At 39.4% G+C, this 11,070-nt stretch overlaps 1 pseudogene; it reads left to right on the top strand.

Moving 5' to 3' along the window:
- The first annotated feature begins 5,945 nt into the window (after window positions 1-5,945).
- On the top strand, window positions 5,946-7,744 carry LOC140699889 (cyclin-dependent kinase 16 pseudogene; annotated as a pseudogene).
- Window positions 7,745-11,070: the final 3,326 nt, after the last annotated feature.

Here is an 11,070-nt window from a genome sequence, read left to right as displayed (position 1 = left end):
TTTTCTGATTTCCCAGCCTTGTTCTTTATAGCAAAAACAAAACAAATAAACAAAGCAAATAAAACAAACAAAAATGAGCTTCTCTTTTCACCCTTCTGTCTCCATTCCAGGATCCAATTCAGGATCATATATTGATCTATTTGTCGTATGTTTTTAGTTACCTTTAATTTGGAATGATTTCCCTAATATTTAATTATCTTTTGTGATCTTAACATTTTTAGAGTTCTGGTCATTCATCTCATATAATTTCCTTTGATTTAGGTTTGTTTTGTATTTTTGTATAATCAGATTAAGCATATGCATTTTTGGCCAGAATACTGGAGAAGTCAACCTGTGGTCTTTTCAGTGCAACATAACAAAGACCCATGATATTCATGTGTCTCTGACTGATGATGTTAACTTTTGTCACTTGGCTAAGATGATGTCAGTGAGGTTATTCCACTTTAAAGTTAGTTAATAAGTATTTTTATTTATTAACTGATATGTGTAAGTACTTTATCAATTAAAAAGTAATTAATCATTGTTTTCTGGGACAAAACTTTGACACTGTGTATAAACCCTGTTTCTTCAAGCATTTATCCATTAATTTTAGCATCTCCTGATGATCTTTCCTGAATCAATTAATATAAACACTGATTTTCTAATCTATGATAGAAAATCTAAGCAAACAAATGGAGGATATAAAAAAATCAAATAGAAATTATAGAACTGAAAAATACACTAACCAAAATTAAAAAGTCACCAGAGAGGCCAACAATCAATATTGAGAATTACTATCACAGGGAAAATAATAATGGAACTTGAAGACAGAACAGAACAGTGAAAATAACCCAAACCGAAAAACAAAGAGAAAATAGACTGAAAGAAGTTAATAGTATCACACGGACTCACCTATAGAAAAATAACAACAACAACAAAAAATTAACATTTGTATCAGCAGAGTCCCAAAAGGACAAGAGAAAAATGTGGGACTGAAATAGTTTTCAAATAAATAATAGCTAAAAACATCCCACATTGGCAAAAAACATAAATTTACAGGTACAAGGAGCTGTGTGAACCCCAAACAGAAATGCATTATCAAGTCACACCAGAAATAAGCTTCTGAGAACTACAGATAAAGGAAAACTCTCAAAAGTAATAAAAGAGAAAAGGTGAACTAATTACAAGGAGGAACAGTAGCTATCTCAATTGAAACCACAGAACCCAGAAGGGAGTGGCACACTTTTATTAAAGCAATGAAAGAAAAAAAATATTACTCCAGATTTCTGCATCCAGCAAAGCTATCCTTCCAGAATAAAGGTGAAATCAAGACATTCTCAGATGAATGAACACTAAGAAATTTTGTTGCCAGTAGACCTGCTCTTAAAAATTCCCAAAAGAAGTTCTTCAGGCAGAAGGGAAGTGACACCAGAAGGAAACTTGAAATATCAGGAGTGAAGAAGGAATCATAAAAGGAGTAAATATGGAATGCAACACAACTAATATTACATTTCTTCTGATACTGGGACTTAAGAAGCATCACACCTTCTGCTTTCACTCTCTTAGAATCTTGAGGCCTCCAAGTTTTGCAGAAGTTTGCACTAGCTTACTAGAAGAGGAGAGGCCTCCTTGGGGCACACACGGTGATGGCGTCAACTTCTAGATATGTGAGTAGGTTGTTCTGGGTGTTTCATTTCCAGTTAAGCCACAGAAGTGACCCTAGGCAAGATCAGGAAGAAAATCACCAAGATTTCAAAACCACAGAATAGAGAAGTAATTAATCTTTGTTGTTTTAAGCCTGTTTCAAATAATTGTTAAGAAAATAAAGATAAGCCAGAGATTTCATGAGAATATTTCCAAAACACATATCTGATATAGAACTTATATCCAAAACATATCAAGAACACTGATAATTCAGTAAGAAACCACTCAGCCCAGTAAAGAGATGGGGGATATTTTTCTGTCAACACTTCAACATAGAAAATAAATGAATGTCAAAATATATATGAAAATGTGGGTAAAGTCATTAGTCATGGAAATTAATTGCTACTTAGTAATAAAATGAAATCAACTACTGACATATACAGAAACACACAGGAATCTCAAAAAGTGCAGAGTTAAACAAGCTAGACACAAAGAGTATGTATTACATAATTCCAGTTATATAAAATTTGAAAACAGACAAGATTAATATATGATAATGAAAACCAGAACAGCGGTTTTTCTCTCTGGGTGCAAGGCAGAAACTGGGAAAAGAGAGAAGCGAACAGTTTTTGTTGTAGAAATGCTGTGTGTCTTAATTAAGGTGGTGGTTACATAGGTGTATACATTTGTCAAACCCGTCACACTTTAAACTTACCAACTGTGTTTTTTCAGTAAAGGTAAATCACAGCCCCCAGAAAAGAGAAATGGAAAAAATAAATGATAAAATAAGCTGAAAATATTAATATAAATTATGAGCAAATACATAATTTTTCTCAAAATATAAAGTACTTACAAAAGCTGAAATCAAAGTTTGTTATTTATAAAGATAATCTTCTAAAACAAAGCATTATTCAGTCAGTCCCTGAACAATATGTATTTTAACTGCATGAGTCCACTTATTCAGGGATTTCTTTCAGTATTAAAAACTACATTACCAAATGACCTGAGGTTGCTTGAGTCTACCAAAGGGGGACCACATATGTGGAGGAACCAGGTATATGGAGGGCCAACTCTGAGTTACACACAGACTTTTGGCTGCAAGGAGGATTAGTGCCCCTAACTCCTGCATTATTCAAGGGTCAATTATAATCAACTTTTGAGTTGTGAGCATATGTTTGTGAAAAAAAATTACCCATTGTAAAACTCTTCCTGCTACTCTAATGGGAGGAACAGTGCACAGTGCATAGATACTTACAAGATAACTACAGGCATTTCTCCCTGACTCTAATGTTCAAATAACTTTATCTCTTGTTTGATAACAGTGAGGAAACTTCCAGAAAATACTGAGTGTTTTCCAGGGGTTGGTGTTTCTATTGATAGTGAATTGTAGTGTATTTATTTATATATGTGTGTGTGTGTGTGTGTGTGTGTGTATATATATACACACACACACACACACACACTTTTATATCCTGTATTTTCATGATGTTTAGATGGAAACGCCAATGTAGGATCGCTGGGGTCAATTTCAGTACTGTCATGAACATATATTCCACTTGCTCAATATCTCTCTGAAGAAAGATTTTTTCTTACAATAGAAGTTTTGTTTAACCAGTCACCATTTCCTTATTTCTCTTGATGATTTCAGTGATATCAAAGAATGCTTTGGTAAGAAGGACCAACTTTGTTCAATTATAAATTATGGCACAACATATAATTCTGTGTCCATCACAAGACATAATGATTCAGATTTATGATTATCTTATAATATTGAAATAATTGTATTATGTTAAGGAAGCCTATTTGGCTGAATCAAAATTTATGTGATGTTAAGGACTGCAAAAAGCCAGCCAAGAAGTCTCAGCAGATTACTGAAATCATACATGGAGAGGAGGATAATACCGTATCTGTGAATTCTGGTCATTAAAAATGTGTTTGCCTAGTGCTTCCAGGGCCACTGAAGGAGAAAAAACCCTGGAGGAACAATGAGTGGGTTTTTATTAGAAAAATGCCCCTTGGAATAATTGCCAAAGTGTTCACAGTAGCTGGGGAGAACACTCTGCAGGCCACCAGATGGAGAAGGCAGAGATGAAAGACACTTTGGGTGCTGTCAGCCCTTCGCACCCACCATTTATACTTTGCTTTCCCTTCCTGCACTTTGCACAGCCACTCAGGGTGCTAGTGACAAGAATTATTTCAAGCATGGAATAACCAATTCAATAAGTCCTCACAATTTGACAAGCAACCCACATGCGGACCACACCCTTCCCCTTCATTCTACCAGTACCAGGCCATTATTAACTCCCTATTTACAATGGTTCCCAAATTTTGCGTACATCAGTATCACCTAGGTGGCTTGTTAAAACACAGATTGTGGGACTGCACCTGAAGAGTTTCTGATTCTATAGGTGGGACTCAAGAATTTGCCTTTATAACAAGTTACTAGGTGCTGTATTGCTACTGGTATAGGGACCACACTTCGAGAACCAATGTAATATTTCATTCCTTTGACATCATTCCAGTTCTCTTCTGGGAAGAGTATGTCAATCTTTCAAGAAGATTAGCAGTGAGGGAAAAGAAGCTGAGGAAATAATAGGCTGTTTTACATCCAGAAATGAAGTGGAATATAATTAAATAAATCTAGCAGGAAGTAGGCTCAAGAGAAGGGCTTGTTAGAATTGAGACGTTTGTAGGAAGTGGAGATAGAAAGTCTGAAGAGGCAGAAGAGAGAGGAAAGAGGAAGTTTATTCACATTTCCCTTCTTTGTGTGTAGCTGGCTCTGAGGGCCACGAGCAGAACTAGCTAGTGGGAACTGTGATGGAACATTTTCAGAGAAGTTCCCAGGGCTTCTACATAGGGAACTTGTCATCCTTGAACACCACGTGTAAGGAGCTGCACACAGAAATTCTCTGTCTACTTCAGCTTAAGATAAAAAGTAATAAATTTATTTTCTAGCTTGCCAGTCACTCTAGTGATAAACTAACAGGTAATTAATTTGTTAGCGAGTACTTCTTTCCATTATTTACTTCAACTTGAAAATGTTTTCTGTGAAACATGCCAATGGGAAATCATAAAATATTGCATTGTAATCTTGTTGATGTTCTAATTAACCAACGCAGGACAGTAGTTACCAGGCATTTCCCCCAAATCTCAGTGAGTCTGCCCTTTGAACTTGGAGTGAGGCTAGGCAAAGCAGTTACAAAATAAAAGGAATTAATGTCATTTAATAACACAGTGACTGAGTATTAGGCATTGAATGGGGAAGAAGGAAAATGAGTCAAGACCAGAAGTATTCAGAAACTAGAAGGCCAAGATTGGGTGCAGGTAATATGCAGAAATAAAAAGTAAATAAATAATTCTGGGAGTCAGTTCCAGGTAAGCAGGCGAAAACATGTTCCACCCTGTCTGTACCACTGAGTGCAGCCCTGAGACAGAATGCACAGAGCAGCTGTTAGAGGACTCTGCAAACTGAGTAACAGCAGGAGAATTGGAAAGAAGACCAGAATTTAAAGTACCAGCAAATCTCTGGTAAAGTTACCCTGTTTTCTATCCTCTGGTCCTGTCACCTCTTGGTCACAAAAGTAAGCAGCACAGAATAACTAAGGCCCTGTGCTTCTGAATACAGAACCTGAAAGAAGTACTCCAGGGACATGAAGTGTACTGGGGAGGTTACGATGAGGGGAGACCTCATGAAAGAAATCTCAGTAAATTTTTAAATAATCTTAGAAAAAAATTTTAAATAATCTTAGAAAAATCCCAAACGTTGTGTGCATGGCTGGACCTGATACGAATCAGTATAATAATAAAGACTTGTAAAACCTGATTATCAGAAAGACTTCTGGTCAGACCCAGCCGGCCGTTGGACGTGCACTTGTGGGAGAGATCTGAATAGCTCTGCAAAAGCGTTGAAATTGAATTGACATTCAACCCAGAGCCAAAGAAGACGGGCTGAAACTTGTTGCCTGAATTTAACCAGGTAAATTTCTTGCCAAAACAAACATACCAACTTTATTCAAAGGATTAAAAAAAAAAAAACCTCTGTGTATGAAAGCATGATATAGCAGTCCAAAATTCCTCAGCATATGAAGAACAGGAGACTCTCAATTCTTACGGGAAAAGACGATTAAGAAACATCAACGTTGACATGACAAAGTTAATAGAATTACCTGAAAAAGATTTTAAAATAGAAAGTTATTTAAAATATTCTAACGAGAAATTGCAAGCACTCCTAAAATTAATAGATAGGTTGGAGGACTCAGAAATGAGGTATAAAGAAGGATCAGAAGGGGGTCCGCCGCATCTCCGCCAGCGGTTGGCCCTAAACCGCGCGCCGCCGGGAGCTCTCGGACTCGAGCCGGCGCCGAGGAGCCCGGGGCCGCCGCCCGTAGCGGCCGAGCGCAGGAGCGGCTGAGCGGGACGCCGCCGCCTCCTCCTCCTCAGCGGGCGGCGGCCCGGCCCGGCAGCCACGCCTAAGACCCCTGGGACGTGCGCCTGCGGCGAACAGGAGGGGAAGGAGGGGAAGAAGGTCGCGCGGCCTCAGCCCGTCCTGCCGACCCCGCGGCGCTGAGGTGGCTCGCGCGCCCCCGCCGGGCGCCGCGGATCCGCTGAAGAGGATCAAAAGGCGGCTGTCAGTGACACTCGGGGCGGCCGAGGTGTAGACAAGACCAGTGGTGCCCCTGAACAGACAGGCCTGGGTGAGAGCGGCGGCGGCGGTGACCGGGGAGAGGCCCCCACACGAGCTGCCCCTGGGGAGCCCGCTCTGGACGCGGCCCGCCCAGCTCCGCACCAGAGGCTGTACATGGGGACTGGAAGGTGGGGTCGGCCAGGGAGAGGGACCAGGCTTCCGCCGCGCCCTCGCGTGAGGGGCAGGCACCAGGGAGGGTGCGCATTCGCAACCCCACCGCCACCCCCGTGCAAGATCTCCACGGAAGATGTCAACAAGCGCCCATCACTAGCAGCCCCCATCCGGCTGCCCGATGGCTCCCTTGAGAAGTTGACCCCAATATCCCCGTCTTTGATAAGCCCCTCGGCTGCCACCTCCGCCGTGTCAGCCTGCCTGAGATCGACTTTGGGAAACTGGAGACCTACATCAAGTTGGACAAGCTGGGAAAGGGTACATATGCCACCGTCTGCAAAGGCAAAAGCAAGCTCACAGACAACCTTGTGGCGCCCAGGGAGATCAGACTGAACACGAAGAGGGGGCGCCCTGCACCGCCATCTGGGAAGCGTCCCTGCTCAAGGACCTCAAACATGCCAGCATCATCCCACCACACGACATTATCCTCAGAGAAGTCGCTCACCCTTGTCTTTGAGTACCTGGACAAGGACCTGACGCAGCACCCGGATGGCTGTGGGAACGTCATCAACATGCACAATGCGAAACTCTTCCTGTTCCAGCTGCTCCGCGGCCTGGTCTGCTGCCACCGGCAGTAGGTGCTACACCGAGACGTCAAGCCCCAGAACCTGCTCATCAACGAGAGAGGAGAGCTCAAGCTGGCCGTCTTCGGCCTGGCCCAGGCCGAGTCAGTTCCAATGAGGACCTACTCCAATTAGGTTGTAACGCTGTGTACCAGCCCCCAACATCCTGCTTGGGTCCACGGACTACCCCTCTCAGATTGGCATGTGGGGTGTGGGCTGCAACTTCTATGAGATGGCCACGGGCCGGCCCCTCTTCCCGGGATCCACGGTGGAGGAACAGCTGCACTTCATCTTCCGCGTCTTGGGAACCCAACTGAGGGGACGTGGCCAGGCATCCTCTTCAGTGAAGAGTTCAAGACTTGCTGCTATCCCCAGTCCCCTTGTCCTTGCTGTAGACTTGACAGCGGCGGGGCTGACCTCCTCACCAAGCTGCTGCAGCTTGAAGTTCGCAATTGGTTCTCCGCAGAGGATGCCATGAAACTTCTGTTCTTCCTCAGTCTGTGGAAGCGCATCCACAAACCTCCTGAAACTACTTCCATGTTTGCATGAGAGGAGATCCAGCTACAAAAGGAGGCCAGGCTTCGGTCTTCATCAATGCCTGACTAAGGCAGGCCAGCTTTCCAGGTGGTGGACACCGAGTTCTAAGCCACAGACTGAGGCCCCAGCAGGCAGCAGCTGGAGGGATGCCACACCCCTCACAGGGCAGCCCCCAGCTGCATCCTTCCTGCTTGCTGCCTGCCTACCTACCTGACGCATGCTCACCTTCCCACTTGTCCCCTGCTGCCTGTGCGAACACCTGACCATTGGCCTGTCAGCCCACCCATTGGCCTGTCTGCTGGGTGCTAACAAAGCTCTCATCGCTCCTTAAAAAAAAATCAAAAGGAAATATTTGAACTGAAAAATAAAATAACTGAAGTATAAAACTCACTAAATGAGCTCAAAAGCACAAAGTGCATAACAGATGAAATTGTCAGTGGAACTGAAAAATAGATCAATAGAAACTATTTAACCTGGAAAAAGATATTTAAGACAAGTTAACAGAGCCAGAGGAACCGGTGAGAAAATAGTAAAGGCATAACATTCTTGCCACCAGAGTCCCAGAAGGACAGCAGAACAAGTTCAGTACTGAAAAAATATATTTCAACATATAACATCTCTAAAATTCATTCGTGTGGCAAACCACATAAACCTATAGATTCAGAAATCTGAACAAACCCGAAACAGGATAAACTCAAAGAAATTCCATGCTTAGACAAATCATAGTCAAATTGTTGAAACTAAAGTCAAAGAAAAATATTGAAATCAATCAGAAAAAAATGGCACATTACCTGTAGGAGAACACTTCGAATGACTAACCAGAAACTACAGAAGGAAGTGGCATGATATTTTTCAATTGCTGAAAAAACAGAGCTTGAAAATCTATGTTTAGTAAAAAAGACCTCAGGCAAGAAGGTGAAATTAAAGTGTTCTCAGATGAAGGAAAACTGAGAGAATTTGTTGCCAGCAGACTTGCTGTAAAGGAATTGCTATAGGAAGTTCTTCAGATAGAAGGGAAATGATATCAGAAGATAATAGTATCTTAGGGATAGTAAGCAAGAGAAATGGTTAATTGTCATGGTACATATAACAGACTAATCTCTTAAATTCTTTAGAATACATTTGATGGTTGAAAGCAGAAAAAGTAATAATAACACTATCTGTAGGTTTTTTAATGTGTACAGATGCAATATATAATACAACCACAATATAAAGGGGTTAAAGAGATTCATATGGTTGAAAGACAAAATTGCACTTAAGGAGAAAAGTATTTATTTCAATGTGATTGTTAAATATGTAAACAGTAATTTTCAAAGAAACATCAAAAACTATTTATACAAAGGCATACTAAAAAACACACTTAGTCAATAAAGTTGAATAATAAAAGTCTTCAGATAACTCAAATGAAGGCAGGATTTGGGGAAACAAAGGAAAAACAGAGGAAAAACACATAATAGAATGGTAGATCTAAATCCAAACATATCAATAATTATATTAATATTAAATGACCTAAACTCATCATTTAAAAGACAGACTCTCACAATAAATATGGTAAGATTCTACTTATAAGAGTTATCTAGAGCAGCCAAACTCTTAGAAAAAGGAAGTAGAATGGTGGTTGTCAGCAGATGAAAGTTACCTTCCTAATGGATATAGAATTTGAATTTTGTAGGATGAAAAAGTTCTAGAGATCTGTTACATAACAATGTGCATTTGGTTAACACTTTTGTACTGTACACTTAAAATGATTAAGAGGATAAACTTTATGTATTTATAACACAATAAAACATACTGAAGTTGTCAGAATAAAACAAACATCCAACAAATAAATAAAACATAGTCAAACTATATGTGGTTTATAAGAAACCAATGTCAAATATAATATCAGTGGTTATAAGTAAAAAAATGATAAATGATATAGCGTACAAACACTAATCAAAATAATACTGAAGTGAATATATTAATACAAAGAAGTATACTTCAAAGGAATGAAAATTACCAAGAATAAGAACATTACATAATAAACTTATCAATTTACCAAGAAAATATAGATTCCTAAATGTGCATATACCTAACAAAAGAGTTTCAAAATGCACAGAACAAAGAGGACAGAGTTAAGGAGAAATAAACAAACCTACATATATAATTAGAGACTTCAATTCCCCTCTATTAGTACTGGATTCAACTAGGAAAAAGAAAGTCAGCAGGTATGTGGAAGAACTGAACATCACCATTAACTAAAAAGGTAAAATTTACAATTTCAGAATGCTTTACTGAACAATAGCAGAATATACATTATATATGTTGTATTCAGAATATACAAAGAAATTTTAACATTCAACAATAAGAACATAATCTGATTAAATATGAACAAGAGATCTGAAGAGACCGCTACTGAAGATTTTCAGACAGTAAATAAGCATATAAAAAGATGTTCAACACCATTTGTTATTAGGAGAATGAAAATTAACAGAGCAACGGGTTATCTCTACACAGCTTTCTAAAAGGCTAAACCATAAACTGACAGTACCAGTTGCTGGTGAGGATGCAGAGTAACAGGAACTCTCATGCAGTCCTGCTGGGAATGGAAAATGGTAGAGCCACTTTGGAAGACAATTTAGCAGTATTTTGCAAAGTTCATAGTATTACCATAAAATCCAGGAAATACACTCATAGGGATTTAATTATTTCAAAGCTATATCCATATAAAATTCAACACATAAATGTTTAGAACAGCTTTACTCAATACTACCAAAAACTAAAAGCAACCTGGATGTCCTTGAGTACATGAATGGGTAAGCAAACAGTGGTACATCTGTACAATGGAATATTACTGAATAAGAGAATGAGCCATCAAGACATGAAAATATACAAATAAATCTTAAATGAATATCACTAAGTTAAAGAAACCTATCAGAAAAGGCTACATATTGTACTATTCTAGTTATATAGCATTCTGAATAAAGCAAAACTATATATATTATAAACAGATCAGTGGTTGCAAGGAGTTCAGGGGACAAGAGGAAGGGATCAGTTTCCTAGGTGAAGCTTAGAGGATTTTTTAGCTTGGTGAAACCATCTGTATATTTTAAAACAGGTACATGTTATATGTGTGTCAAAACTCACAGAACTTCACAGCATAAAAAATAAATATTGATGTATAAAAGTTAAAAATAGCTAGGAGATCAGCGTACCCCAGAATAGAATATAGAATGTGACTAAATAATCTAATTATATTCAAAGTTATGCAAACCTCCCTGAAGGGAAAAAGACCTAAGAAACTTTGATATGAGTGAATCTGTGAGATTAACCCAACACAATTAACAAAATGGTAATAAGAATATATGTATTGATAATTACATTAAATATAAAGGGATTAACTGCTCTGACCAAAAGATACAGACTGACTGGTTACAAAAAGAAGACCCATATGTATGCTGTCTACAAGAGACCCACTTCACACCTAGAGGCAAATGCAACCTGAAAGTGAGG

The sequence above is a fragment of the Vicugna pacos genome, chromosome 11, assembly GCF_048564905.1.
Source record: "Vicugna pacos chromosome 11, VicPac4, whole genome shotgun sequence".
Classification (NCBI taxonomy): domain Eukaryota; kingdom Metazoa; phylum Chordata; class Mammalia; order Artiodactyla; family Camelidae; genus Vicugna; species Vicugna pacos.
This window is presented reverse-complemented; position numbering and strand designations above follow the sequence as displayed.